At 39.0% G+C, this 15,219-nt stretch overlaps 1 long non-coding RNA gene across 1 annotated transcript; it reads left to right on the top strand.

Moving 5' to 3' along the window:
* The first annotated feature begins 4,342 nt into the window (after positions 1-4,342).
* On the top strand, positions 4,343-4,951 carry LOC125784873 (uncharacterized). The gene is made up of 2 exons (XR_007427475.1): positions 4,343-4,499; positions 4,604-4,951. It is a non-coding gene; the product is annotated as an uncharacterized LOC125784873 (long non-coding RNA).
* Positions 4,952-15,219: the final 10,268 nt, after the last annotated feature.

Here is a 15,219-nt window from a genome sequence, read left to right on the forward strand (position 1 = left end):
AGACAGAGCAATGAAGACAAAACCATACCATAAACGAGAGACAGTCCAGAGTTCATACACAAGCAATCCAGTATCAGAGGTAATCCAAGAGGCAGTAGTGAAAGCACAGTCCAGGTCATACACAAACAATCCAATATCAAAGGCAGAGGCAAGAATCGGCGTTGAGTAAACAAAAGCAAGGTCATACACAAAGTAACTGAGACAAGAGATAAGGAACGCTTTGTATGAGGATAACCTACAATACGCGGCGATGAAGTCTGTTTGGCGTGCACCTTTATAGTGCCAGTAATCAGTATTCGGGGCTTCCTGGTGGAAGCAGGTGAGGTGTCACGTGATCAGGTGAGTGCGTGATGTCAGCGGGTGGTGCATTCTGGGTAGTGTAGTTGTTAACCTGAGAACCTCCGTTAGAGCTGGGTGTGGAAGGGACAGAGGAGCTAACAGCACCAGACGTGACACTAACACACTGCTTTTGGATAACTTTATGCCTTTACTCCTGATGCAAAAATTAGAGCAGATCAGTTTGGTTTGATGGCTTGTGATCATATTATTGATTATATTCCAGACATTTTCAATTTAGTAAAATCAAAGAAACTCATTATTTCTCAAGTGGTCTCTTATTTTTTTTCTAGAGCTGTATGTTAAAATAAAACCACCATAAAAACTAGATAGACTGATCATGTCTTTGGAATGGGTTAAACATGCAAAATCAGCATGGGATCTTATAATAATTTTCTCTACTGTATGAATCTTATGTCAATACACTGTCAACACTGTTCTATTTTATTAAATGCCTTATGTCATGTTGCGATTAACAGCTTTAGCTATTCATTAATATCCAAATACTGCTTTATAAATGCTTTATTCAATTCTAATAACTGTAATATTAAATGTACTATAAAACACATACACAGAAACTCCATCATTCATGCAAGATATGCAAACACACACAACTCTGCACCTTTAAAACAAACAAGAAACAGAAATAATAATAAAAATTCCAAAAAGTAACACAATTATACCCTCGCTCACAAGTCCCTCTGTTCTCCATAGACTCCATCTTTTCTATTCTAACCGGGACTGGCTGTTTATGATTTATTATTCTTTTCAGTCTGTAACAGGCTCCATTTACACATACATTTATGCAAGCAGTGTGCCAAAATCTAATCCTCCAGAGCAAGAGGGGATCAGATTTGACTTCCTGCCACAGCAATCAATCTAAAACTCTGTGTAATTCAGCAGACCCCTCTCCAACTTACAGTAAACTGTAGAAAAAGAGCCATGAGTTCTGAAACACACTGCAGACCTCTACGTTTTTAAGTTTTTTAGGACTTGCGATCACATATCCAGAGTCCTGAGTCATTTAATCACTACTCTGTAAATCCAGAAGTTGTTTGAACTCAAATGATTTAAGCTCTTGTGGGGGTGGTTGGGTGACGGGTGTTGGCAGGGTGGTTCTATGCAGGTTTCCGAATAAGGATACCATCTAAATGACTCACAGAAGCATAATATTTCCGACACCAAGTGGACATCCAAATTCACACAAAAATTTAGTTTTGCATAAAATCTCCCAACTTCCATAGGACATGGCAAAAGTCATGGGACACAATGCTATTTGATGGGTAGACTGTCTCTGCAGGGTTACTGCCGAGCTCAGAGGACTTACTTCATTAATGTTATTAGTATTATCGAGAGATGCAATGTAGTTTACTTTAAATACATATTAATGTGATATAAAACGATTTCAAACAATATTTGTTTAGTATTTTGTGATAACTTAAATGTGATGTGATGATCTCATAACTCATCATAATCATCCAGACAAAAAAGTTTGACTTTGGTTTTATTCTTTTTCAACAAGTTATTTTTGTTCCAGAATCTAATGTTGTTATGGTGTAATCTCTCATCCTTTAATTAGCTGGTAAAATGTGTTGGAAGTTAATCAGATTTTATAAATACTGCAGACTGCTCTTGGTTTGAACAGTCTCCTGTAATCTAATTTTGGAATTATATATTTATAATATATTTATAATGTTGTGTGTCTCGATGAAAGTGTGCAATCATCCAGTTCTGTTTTGCATTATTTTATTTGTTGATGAATTTCTAAATTTAATTCCAGTTATTCAGCAGCACCACACCCCGACATGCAGACAGATTCAGCTGGACTGCAGGCGTTCAGCTCGAGTGCTAATCAAAAACTTCTTGTGTTTGAATTCAGGCGAATTTCTTATTGACTCATTTCCCAGATCCAGATTTAGCCATGAACTAGTCTAAACAGTGCACTGGGAAATCACCAGTGACTTCATGTCCATTTCACCAAACCAAGGGCCCTATCTCACACCCTTCACCAGTGTGGAAATGCTTACCGCTATCTTACACCCCGTCACCAGCCTATTTTTACACCTTGCTCTGGCGCTGTTAAAGTAGCAATGGAGCTTACCAATATATCTACACTAATGAATGTGGAGGTCTGGAAGTGAGGTGGGTTCAGTTAGATTTCTGGTACATTGCTATCTTGGCAACCGAAAACACAAGTGCGCCACCGACTGATTAAAACCCGTACACCCATCACCCATCAGACATTCACTGCTACCTTGGTGGCACTTTTAAGCTGCTCACTGAATTTATCTGATTCAATAAAAAAAAAAATGGGATCAATTTATTAATACCAAACTATTTAAAAATGGGTCTGGGCTCTTATGGGTTAATGTCAGAAGTAGTAAAGAGAAGGTTGTTGTTTTGACCACAAATTTTCCAGCAGATGTTACTGTTTTCAGATGATCTAAACATTTCAGAAGATTGTATCTTTTTTATTAAGCTATTTGTTTAATTTGCTTCAGTCTCTAAAAATCCTTACTTATACCATCACCACAGGTACAAGAGCCAAACCAAGATTAAATCCAAAAGAGGAAATCCAAGAAGAAGATCAATCATGAAGAGATCAAAAGAGGAAACTGATAAGCTAGAAAAGGACAATATTCACAATGGCAATACTTTGCAAAGAGTAAAACATAATATATACAGCTCTGGAAAAAGAGACCACTTAAAAATGATGAGTTTCTTTGATTTTACCAAATTGAAAACCTCTGGAATATAATCAAGATGAAGATGGATGATCACAAGCCATCAAACCAAACTGAACTGCTTGAATGTTTGCACCAGGAGTAAAGCAGCATAAAGTTATCCAAAAGCAGTGTGTAAGACTGGTGGAGGAGAACATGATGCCAAAATGCATGAATACTGTGATTAAACCAGGGTTATTCCACCAAATATTGATTTCTGAACTCTTAAAACTTTATGAATATGAACTTGTTTTCTTCGCTTTATTTGAGGTCCGCTCCAGAGTTTGTTTGAAACTGGTGGTTTTGGTCCACACCGAGTATGATTATTGTTTGCAAATGCAACAGTCAGGTGAGAGTCATGATAATGGATAAAGTGAAGTCCGGTTAAAGGGAAGCTTTTGGTGGGTAAAATTAGTAGCTTGACAATTAGTACTTTTCATGTCAGTCATAAGATACAGTAATTCTTGTCTGTGGAAGTGCTGAATGATTACCGTTAAGCCTGGGAGTGAGTTAGGGTTCAAAGGGTTTTCAGGATTTCATCAGAACTGCACGTTTTCTCCATAGATGAGAGTGTACAGTGTAATACAAAGCAGATGCAGCAGATGTTTTCATCTTTCCCTCTGTCTTGTGCTCTCCTTTGTTTGATTGATGAGATACATTACCTAAGAGCTCAGCAAAGTTTTGTAATTAAGACATGATGCTGTTTATGACAACTATTTTTTTTCTCTTATTTCCATAGAAAGTTGCATTACATTTTAAGATTGGAAAATAGTTCAGCAAGTTCTATGAACAATACAACCACTGAAAAATGAGGGAGATTGCTGCATAACTCAGCATGCAGTTGTGTCTCAAATAGATCTAATTATACACTGAGTATACACTTATTTTAGCAATCTATAGGCGAATAAACTTGATTTAGAGCATGTCCGTGTGTCTTCACTATCACAATGACGGGAAGAGGACACATTACGCTGCTCGAAGCATGCAAAAGACATATACTATTTGTTGGAGCCAGTTTTAGTTTCCTTAGATTAAATTCTTATTTTGGTTAACTTACTGTGGTTTGCTGGCCTCAGGCCATGGACTTTTATTTTGACACAGTTTTTTGGTCACCTGACCAGGTAAAGATGGCTGCCTCTCACTTAGTAGCCAGTCTCAGTTAGACAAAGAAAAAGGTTGTAGTGTTTTACCACTTTAACTGCTTTAAGCTTGAATATTTGGAAGCCTTTGAACTTGGAAAAACAAATTACATTACATTACATTACATTTGGCAGACACTTTTGTCCAAAGCGACTTACAATAGTTGAGTACAATGTAAAATAAGTTTAAAGGTAAAACATCTTTGGATAGGGATAAAAGGAGGACAAAGGGGAATAATAGGATAGAGGAGTGAAGGAGGGGAAGAAGGAAATGAGGATAGAAGTAGTTAGTGTGTTAGAGGTGTTTAAGAGAGTAAGTGCTCTTTGAAGAGCTCTGTCTTCAGGAGTTTATTAAAGATAGTGAGAGATTCTCCTGATCTGGTAGTAGAAGGTAGTTAGTTAGAGGTGTTAAGAGAGTAAGTGCTCTTTGAAGAGCTCTGTCTTCAGGAGTTTCTTAAAGATAGCGAGAGATTCTCCTGATCTGGTAGTGGAAGGTAGTTTGTTCCACCATTGGGGAACTCTGTATGAGAACAGTCTGGATTGCTTTGTGTGAGTTTTTGGCAAAGCGAGGCGACGTTCACTGGAGGAGCGCAGCGGCCGGGAGGTAGCGTAAGCCTTCAGGAGCGAGTGCAGGTAGGAAGGAGCCTGTTCTGTATCACCTTGTAGGCGATTGTAAGAGCTTTGAATTTGATGCGAGCATCAACTGGTAGCCAATGGAGCTCAATGAGCAGCGGAGTGACATGTGCCCGTTTTGGCTGGTTGAAGACCAGACGTGCTGCTGCGTTCTGGATCATCTGGAGTGGTTTTACTACACAGGCCGGGAGGCCAGTTAGCAGGGCAGGGCAGGGCAGGGCAGGGCAGTAAATACTTAAGTTTATTCTTTAAACTTCTTTATGTTGAGTCTTTATATTTGGTTTACTTTGCATTAGTTGGATAACAAACAATTTGGATTGCTTCACTGTGTAGCACCTGTTTGGCTGCCTATACCCTCTCCCTTCTTCCTGCTGCTGCCTGCCCGCCATTGCCCCTCTCCCTCTGCCTGCCTGCTACTTACCTGCTTGTGGCCTACTTACCTCCATCTTCAACATCTTCATTCATCTGGACCAAGGTATGAACAACAGCTGTACACAGTGTTTAAAGATAAGCGCGTGACAGCCACTATACTACATCTACCCTTTTGAAGATTTAATTGACTCGAAACTGGAACTCACACTATTTCTCTTAATTAATTATGGATATTTTTTAGTTGTAACATGCAATAAACTCCTACCCCGAACTCCTGCCCAAATCCTCTGAGTTTGCCCCCCTCCTTTTTCCTTCTTATTCCAGTCCAGGGACATGGGAAATACTAGCAAAAAGTACTGTAATATGTGTATTTATACCAAAATATGTTCTAAAAAAGCTGTAATACTCTGTAATACATTAACAGCAAATGATCAATTTTATACAGCACCATACTGTAATCTTTTTAATATCCGTTATAGACAACACTGTGGCTGTTTACTTATTGCAACATCTACAGGAGTTTTAGCTGCCTCTCTTACACTGGTCTGCTGAGATACAACAATCTGTTCAATAACCCAAACTGAGCTGATTTATGGAAACTGAAGTGTTTTGCTGGCCGCCTTCACACAGCTTAATGTGGTCTCTCTCTCCTGCTATTTTACATGGAAAGGTAATGCTGATGTTTGTTCTCGTGTTCGTCCAGAAAGAGCTGGTCCCCGGGTGTATCAATAACAGCATTCTGATGCGGACTCATGCGGATGCCATGACAAAGGTTTTTTTGTTCCAGACTGATTTGGTTCCTGGAGACGCGAGCATAGGGATGTATACTATAATTTACTTTCTCACGCATCATTACAGCCTGGCTGAGATTCAGCCTGAATAACCGGAGCTCTGTCATCTCTGGTACCCTGAATTATTATGTGGAAGAATGAAGCACTGTTGGTATTGGCTGCAGTATAAACACACCTGTGAACACTACAGAGGCAGACCTGCTTATAGATGTAAAGTGTGGGCAAGAAAAAAGGTGGGCAAGCATTAATAGCCTCAGGACTCCAGCAGACTTGGTAAGCTCTAAATAAATTTTTTTAAATGACCTAAAACATGATTTATGATGCTCAGTCCAGTGTCAGGACTTTGCGCATTAAAAATCCATTAATGTGTCTTGCTTTGAATTAACTGCATGTTTACCCTGGCATTTTTATTACAAACCCCTACCATGTAGGTCCACCTTGTTGGTACGCTCACACTCTTAAAACAAAGAGGCAAACATGTGTTATGGAGTGTTATGTGTGTGTGTGTGTGTGTGATAAGTTGAGTATAAACTTATCCAACAGCTATTGTCTACTACACACACCATTACACATGTGTAAGTACACACATTGTTACACATGTTTAAGTACACTTGCTCTATTACATGTGTAAGTACACTCACCCCTGTACACATGTGTACTTACACAAGTCAAAATTAACCTCAATACACATGTATAATTACATAACCTGTACCTCTGTAGTTAAAATGTAACAATGTGTACTTCATCAGTAGTTACACTGTAGTTACATGTATTATTACCGTGTAACTACATAGTACTTAGGGACACTTATTATAAAGTGGGACCCATGAATTTCCATCTGACGGTGTTTTTACTACAGGACACATGACTACTATGAATATTAATTTTAAAAGAAGAAGAAGAAAAAAAAAAAAGATACAACCAATGATCTGACCAATCTGCCTCCTTTCAGGACCAACATGCCCATCAGAATAGATACATTCATAAGCAGCGTTGCTTTTTTAACGATGTAGGCACAAGGCTTGAAAATGGACTGTTGGTGGGGTGTAAGATAGCAATGAGCATCGTGACGAGCCTTGCACGATGTAAGCTAACCTTAGCTTTCTATGATGGTAATTGAAAAAGTTGCATACAAATAAGGTAAGTTAATTTGTTAGATTTTTTAATGCTCAGTTGGCTACTGCATTTGCTACTAACGTGACAAGTTCAAATTGAGGTGCTAGTCATCATACACTACTAGATTACACTCATGCTTGGTCTAAAAATCAAACATCTGTATTCATAAAGATTTTGAGAGTTCAGAAATTAATATTTGGTGGAATGGCATGGCATGTTCTTGGCATGTTCTCCTCCACCAGTCTTACACACTGCTTTTGGATAACATTATGCTGCTTTACTCCTGGTGCAAAAAATCAAGCAGTTCAGTTTGGTGGCTTGTGATCATCCATCTTCCTCTTGATTATATTCCAGAGGTTTTCAATACGGTAAAATCCAAGAAACTTTTTCAGGGTTTCATTTAGCATAATAAAACTAGTTATGACTCTTAGCCGGACAGAGAATTTCACAATAGCGTAACCCCAGCTTAGTCCCCTATTGTTTATTGTCTCTTATAGGGAATTCCTTCACCTCCCTTTTCTGTCCTTCATTCCTTTTCAGCTCCATCATTCTTTTTAACAGTTGATCCTAGAAATGACAGCAGAGGTTGATAAGCATCTCCTTGATCATCTCCCAGGTGTCTTCACATGTAAGTAGCAGTTGTCATCAAGCTTGCCTTCACTATCTACAGCCTGGACTAGCCTGGACTAGAATACACACACACACACACATAGACACATACACACACATATAGAATGAGTATGTGTTTTCAGTTAGACATTCACATTCGTGAAACCCCCCAGAACACACACTTTCTCTCTCTCTCTCTCTCTCACCCACACACACACACACATACTGTATGTGTGCAAACATTCAACCAAAAGCCTGTACTGTGCATTGAATTACACATGCATACACAGGTGTAAAAGCATTCATGTAAGAGCCTATTCGGAGCATTCACACACACACACACACACCCCTGATAAGTCTTTAGATAAGAGATGAAAAATGGATATAGACAGATGCAGTTCTGAAAACAACAGCTGAAACTGCAGTTCTGTGAAACACCAGCTCACACTTCCATCTAGCTTACTAAAATTACTAAAACATTCAGCGCGGTTGATCATCTGAGTCCCTCTTCCCTCCATCACCGAGATCTACACCACACGCTGCATCCGCAAAGCCACCAGCATTGTCGACGACCCCACCCATCCCTCACACGAACTCTTCGCTCTGATGCCGTCCGGCAGAAGATATAGGAGCATCCGAGCCTCCACTACTAGACTCTGCAACAGCTTCATCCACCAGGCAGTCAGACTTCTCAACGCACAGAGACAGAACTGAACCCCACTCAACACACTCACACAAATCTTAACTGAACACTCCACCCCCCCCCCCTTTACACACACAAAGACTGAACTTCACCCACACACACACACACACACACTAAGCACACAGAGACTGACATGTCTTTATTCCTTCAGCAATATTTGCTGCTACTCTCAAAAACTATAAACTCTACCTCAGTAACTGCTGTGATTATCTATGTTCTATATGTTACAGTATGTCACACATCTCTGCACCTTATCCTCACTAAACACTCTATCATACCGTATCGGTACTGCACTGTCCTGTCTTTAAATTGTCTCGTCTTTTGTGTTTATTGTATTTATTGTTATTTAGTGTTATAGTTTTATGTTGCACTGTCGTCACTCCTGCACTTTATGTTGTCTATTGCTTGTTGTTCTATGTTGCACCACGGTTCCGGAGGAACGTAATTTTATTACACTGTGTACCTGTACTCAGATGTAATGACAATAAAAGCCTCTTGACTTGACTTGACTTGACTTGACTTTTCACGGCTTTTGAATGCATGACCAATGAAAATATTGACCAAAACTAAGGATTATCTTTAACTATCCTCTATTCTACCCTATTTACACCAAGGCCTGGAACTTCAGGAGGTCTCTAATCCAGCAGAGCCACGGGGAACCTCTGCTCGGGGGCCTCTGGGCCAGCAAATTCGGGAAAAAAGTCAAGCGGTAAATCACACAAGTGGCATTTCGCCCCAAGTGTTGTGACAGGGGATGAGGTCATTGCAGCAACATCAACTTAAACTTAAACTTAAAAGCCTGTGGGAAAAAGCAAATGCAATAAACAACTGAGACTGAGTTTCTCCAGCACTGCTTTGCTTACTGCTGTTAAAGTGTGTTTTACAGCGTTTATTACCTGTCATAATTCACATTTATTCACATATTCTCTGCTAATGAGCATATTCAGGTTGTAGGCCTCCACTGACCAGCGGTTAATGAGACAGTTCGGGGGTGGGAGGGTGTAAAGGGAGGTTCTAAAAAGACAGCACTGCTGTGGATCTCTTTATAACTTTATATCTCTCTAAATTCAGGCAATGGAAAGCCCCAAATTGAGGTGCACATTGAATTCTGCCGTGATTTGATCAGCCGTGGTTTTATGTTTTTTTGGATACAATCCGGGTTAGCACCCGAACATCCCTTTCAGACAGCTTCCTCATACAGCGTCCACAGTTAATCCTGTTGGATGTGGTTGGTCCTTCTTGGTGGTATGCTGACATTACCCTGGATACCGTGGCTCTTGATGCATCACAAAGACTTGCTGTCTTGGTCACAGATGCTCCAGCAAGACGTGCACCAACAATTTGTCCTCTTTTGCACTCTATTATGTCACCCATAATGCTGTGTGCATTGCAATATTTTGAGCAGAACTGTGCTCTTACCCTGCTAATTAAACCTTCACACTCTTCACGCTCTTACTGGTGCAATGTGCAATTAATGATGATTAGCCACCAGGCTGCTCCAATTTAGCCAGAAAATAGAAAATATAGAGGCATATCCGAAGAGAAGGTAGTTTTAAAGAAATGACAACACACTAAGGGTAAGCTAATACAACACTGAAGCCTGGCAGCTACCCAATATATAGAAAATACGATGACACATCCAAGATAAGGTTGTTTTGGGGGATAGACAATGAAAGACAATTTATGGTCTTAAAAAAAGCTACGTGGGACAAACCGCTAGCTAATATCTCTCTGGCTTACTGGAACACTCAGGGTTCCTCAGTAGTGGGCCACTACCCACTAGCGCTAAATAGCTGACTCGCTGAAATTCAGGAATCTAAGCTTACTGTAAATAAATGGAAGTGCTTTACTCACCCAAATAAACAGTTTTTAGGAGAGAAATCTGTGTAGATTAACATCCAGCACTCGATTAATTTTAAAAGAAAGTTTTTTTATTACAGTTTTATTTACTTAGCTTAACTTTACTTAAGTCACAATAAGTCACAAGCTGTATTTTATTAATCTCAGAGAGGGTTTGATCTGTGAGTTTTAATTCAGGGATGTGTATTTTTAACCAGCTATCAGAAACAATATTAGCTCCGCTACCTTCCGTTTAGAAAAATCAACGTATATCCAGATATGTTGTAACATCAGCTGCTCCAACTCGCTGCTAAAAAAAAAAAAAAAAAAAATACTCCACAGCGAGAGGGGGCTTCCTAACTCTCCTCTGTGCTCTGCAAAACCAGCAAGCTGATTGGCTGTTTCTTCTGAGTGACGGAACTTTCTCCCTGAATCGGCTCCGTGATTGGCGCTAAGAGATTTCCCATTTACACAGCGGTCACCTGTGTCCTCATTAATAGTACAGCTGCGCTGAGAGAAACGGTTCGCTCCTGGCAACGCCCCAGTTCTGAGGTATCATTTTTGGGGGCGACAAATCCACCTGTTTCTGAATTCCCCCCGGTTCCTACGCCAATGTGTACATTCATAGTGCACCTTATAATGCCAAAATTACGGTATCTTGCTCTTATAGCCTACAACACTGAGGCCTGACAGCTACCCAATATATTGTCACTGTCCAATGAAAAACAAGTATCTCCAAAACAGCAATTTTAGAACTTACAGAAGTGAGAAAAAATTAATAAAATTTTAATGAAAGTCAATGTAAAAATAGTTTATTTCAGGTCATTTTGAAGTATTTCTATTGGTCCGCTCATCTAGAAATTTTTGCCACAGCGTAAGGGACAGTTAGTGCGTTGAAATTGTGTAGTACACTAAAAATCAACGCAAATTGAGATACTTGTTTTTCATTGGACAGCGACAATATGAAGGCACATCCAAGATACTGTAGACATCTATGGCGCATCGCACTCACTTAGCTTACTTATGTTATAGTGCGTTTAACAGTATTTATTATCTGTCATGATTCACATTCATGCACATATTCTCTGCTAATGAACATATTCTAGGTTGTAGGCCTAGACAGATGGGGTTGGGAGGCTGTAATTGAAGCTTCTAAAAAGATAGCACTGCTTTGGATCTGTTTATAACCCGCAGGCAATGGAAAGCCCCCAACCTATATGGAAATTTTATTATACACATTTGTCCATATCTCCATATCTCTCAATCTTTCTCATCTCCATCCCTCTCATTCTCTCATACTCTCTCAGTCTTTATTAAAACAGCTGCAGGTCTGGAGCACGTTCAGATCCAGGACTCCCTCCTGATGCAGATGAACAACAATTCAGAAATCAACAGAAATAATGACTCACCAGTTTTCCATAAAGGGCTCACAGGAAACTTTAGCACCTGCATAAACTCTTGGGGGAAAAAAAGGTGATACAAAAAGTTATTTTAGTGACACCACATTGAAAACTCTGTATGACCTTCTGTGGTAGAAGAGCTGTTGGTTCTACTAAGAAAATGCATGTTTGAATTAAGTGTTTTATGAATATGAATAACATTTCAAAACTTTATAAGATCTCTTGGCTTTCTAAAAGCTTTAAAGATTATACATTAAAAAAGATATGTTAGTCCAAACTGTTACATATTAGTTGTTCTTAACCAGTATTTATGATTTAGCTAGAATCTAACATTTTGATTTAAAAATCAATCAATTGTTCTTTACCCAAAGACCAAATATTACAAATTCAAAAAAGATGATATATTGTCTATATCTATACAGCTCTGGAAAAAAGTAAGAGACCACTTCAGTTTCTCTGATTCTGCTATATACAGGTATATGTTTGAGTAAAATGAACAATGTTGTTTTATTCTGTACAACAATTCTATTCTATATTCTATAAATAGCTGAAATAACAAAAAATATGCAGATCTTTCAGACCTCAAATAATGCAAAGAAAACAAGTTCATATTCATACAATTTTAAGAATTCAGAAATCAATATTTGGTGGAATAACCCTGGTTTTTAATCTCAGTTTTCATGCATCTTGGCATCATGTTCTCCTCCACCAGTCTTACACACTGCTTTTGAATAACTTTATGCTGCTTTACTCCTGGTGCGAAAATTCAAGCAGTTCAGTTTGGTGGTTTGATGGCTTGTGATCATCCATCTTCCTCTTGATAATATTCCAGAGGTTTTCAATTTGGTAAAATCAAAGAAAGAGCTGTATATTATCTATATGGTAATGTCCACTTTTCCACAATTGAACTTTTTTTTGGGAAATATATATAAGTCAATCTAATTTGAAATTTTCTTAAATTCATTTTCTGATTCAGTTATGAGTCTATTAACATTTATAATATAATATAATCTTAATATACAGTATTGTGCAAATTAGGTGCTGTGGGTATTTGTAGTAAAGAAAAAGCTTCTTATCTGTGAAGTAAATGTTTATTTATATATAAATAAAATGCTTCTCTGGTGAGCTTTTGTTTACTTCCCTCCCCGTCTCTCTGTTGCGCTCGGCGTGATTTTAGTTTCCGCCTGTTCTTGGGCTCCCTACTTCCTTATAAGTGCTTTTTTTCTGACCGTGTCCCAATTCACTAGCCGGGGCAGCGGTAGTGTATTGGACCACGAACCTGTCAACACAAGTTTGATCCTGCGTGAGGAGCGGTGTGTTTATTTATTTATTTTTTCCTTTCTCCTTACATTTACCTGCTTTGAGATCAACTGTTCTGCAATTGGGCTCAACAACCCTGTGGGCTGGAGAGCTACTAGTCTGTAGCAGCACTCCATCCCTCCAACACTTCATTTTCCAAAACTTTTCCAGATTTTTTCTTGTGGCCCGCTATATAACGGCTTGAAAAATATATTCTACCCCTGTAGTAGGGGGTTGTTGGCATATTTCACGACAATAAATAGCCTACAACTGTACACAAGTAGGTCTGAAAGTACAAAGTTGACAGTGGTAATTTGCAGTAGGAAAAAATGTAAAATTAAAATTTGAATTAAAAATTGAATTAAAAACTTAATCAAATACAAATCCAGCTTGACATTTAAGACCCAACTAATGATTGCCATTCTGAAACAGTCCATTACCAGTAGGCTAAGTCTCCTCCTGATTGCAGGTCATTAAGAAGCAGTCATGTAGTGGAACCTGTAGAGTATCTGGAGTATTTCAGTCTCAGTAAAACACAGCCAACGTTTTTTTTGTCCCTCCTCCCATTAATCTTTCACACATCAGCTCATCCATCTCCTCAGACAAGGACCTCACACTGCTAATTTAAACGACTGTTTGGTTTACCAGAGTAAGATTATCCTGACAGCTTTGTTGTAACACACACATACACACACACACACACACACACACACACACACACACACACACAGACAGATGTGGAAAGTGTTATATGACCTTTACACTGATGAGCCAAAAAGCAGTTCATCTGTGTGACCCAGAAGCTGGAGTAAATCTGTCTCATAGGAGCGCTCTGAAACAGCCAAGCACAACATATGCACAGGATGCATGCTGGAAAATCCCTGTGGAACGTCTCATTTATTTGTGTGTAATGAGGTCATTTGTAGATCATTGCAAATTAAATGTTACTCGTGAAAGTTTCCCGGCTTGCCTTTTATACCTTGACTGCAGCTGTGTGAAATGTGTTTGCTACAAAACCCTTAAAATGTGTAAATTAAAAATAAAGTATTATTAATTCATAAATCTTGTTAAGATTTATGGGATTCAGGGAGCCTCCGTGTCTATGTTACCTTCTTGCTCTCTCCCTTTAGTTAGGCTGTTTTATTCAGTTCTGCCGGAGTCATTAGCCACACTCTGATAATATTTTATATTCCCTGTTTTACATAAATCCAGTTAAAACTAATTCCATCTCTCTGCCTTCCTCCGAGTTACTGACCGCCCACCTGTCTGACCCCCGATACTGATGGATGTTGGACCCTCAGGCTCTCATGTCCCCTGTCTGGCCAGACTGATGGAGTTTCTGAAGTCAGCTCTTCTCCATCCACCACCCACCACAGATCAGCTGCTCATCATCCATCTTACTCTCCACTACAGAATACATCCAAGCCATTAGTGGCGCTATTATACTCCTGAATATATAAAACCTATGTGGATATATAAAAGACTTTTTACATTTAATTTAAAAGCCGTTTGACCAGTGGTAGGATGGTCCCCCCTTAAATGTGAGTCTTGGTCCTCCCAAGGTTTCTTCCTCCTCCTGCAGCTCTGAGGGAGTTTTTCCTTGCCTCCGCGCTCACTGGGGGTTCTGTATTCTGTATTTTCTATGTTTAATGTTTTGCCTGATTCTTTGTCCTGTAATCATGTTTCTGTAAAGCTGCTTTGTGCCAAAACCTGTTGTAAAAAGCGCTATACAAATAAATTTGATTTGATTTGATTTAAGAAAGAGTCTAAAAGACATTAAAGGAGAGGTTTGATGTGAAATGGACTTGGGTTGTAGCGAAACATAAAACGAGTATGAACTTTTGTTGAATATCTCCATTCTTCCCCAGCATTCTGAAATACAGCACTTTTAGCTAATGCTCACAACAGACTTACAATGCTAAAGATAGGGGCATAGCATTACCGATGTAAAGAAATCACTATTTTTACACCGTTAACAAACTTAGTAAAGTAGCCTAAGCCTAAGTTAACTGAAGAGTATGAACGAATACGTTGGATAAGGGAATAGATTGCAAAATTAATTCAGTTTTGTTTAATAAGTAAAAAACGAAAGTTCTACCAGGAAGACTCCAAAGGCAAATGTGCAATAATAACAGCTTTAATTTCGATAGTATTAATAATGTATTAGATAACAATTTATTTAAAGTTAGTCTTAGGCGTAGGCCCCGTCGTTGGCCCAGGTATGCAGCGTCTGGACCCTTGCAGATCCTGCCGTATGTA

Source organism: Astyanax mexicanus, chromosome 20, assembly GCF_023375975.1.
Source record: "Astyanax mexicanus isolate ESR-SI-001 chromosome 20, AstMex3_surface, whole genome shotgun sequence".
In the NCBI taxonomy this organism is placed as follows: Eukaryota; Metazoa; Chordata; class Actinopteri; order Characiformes; family Acestrorhamphidae; genus Astyanax; species Astyanax mexicanus.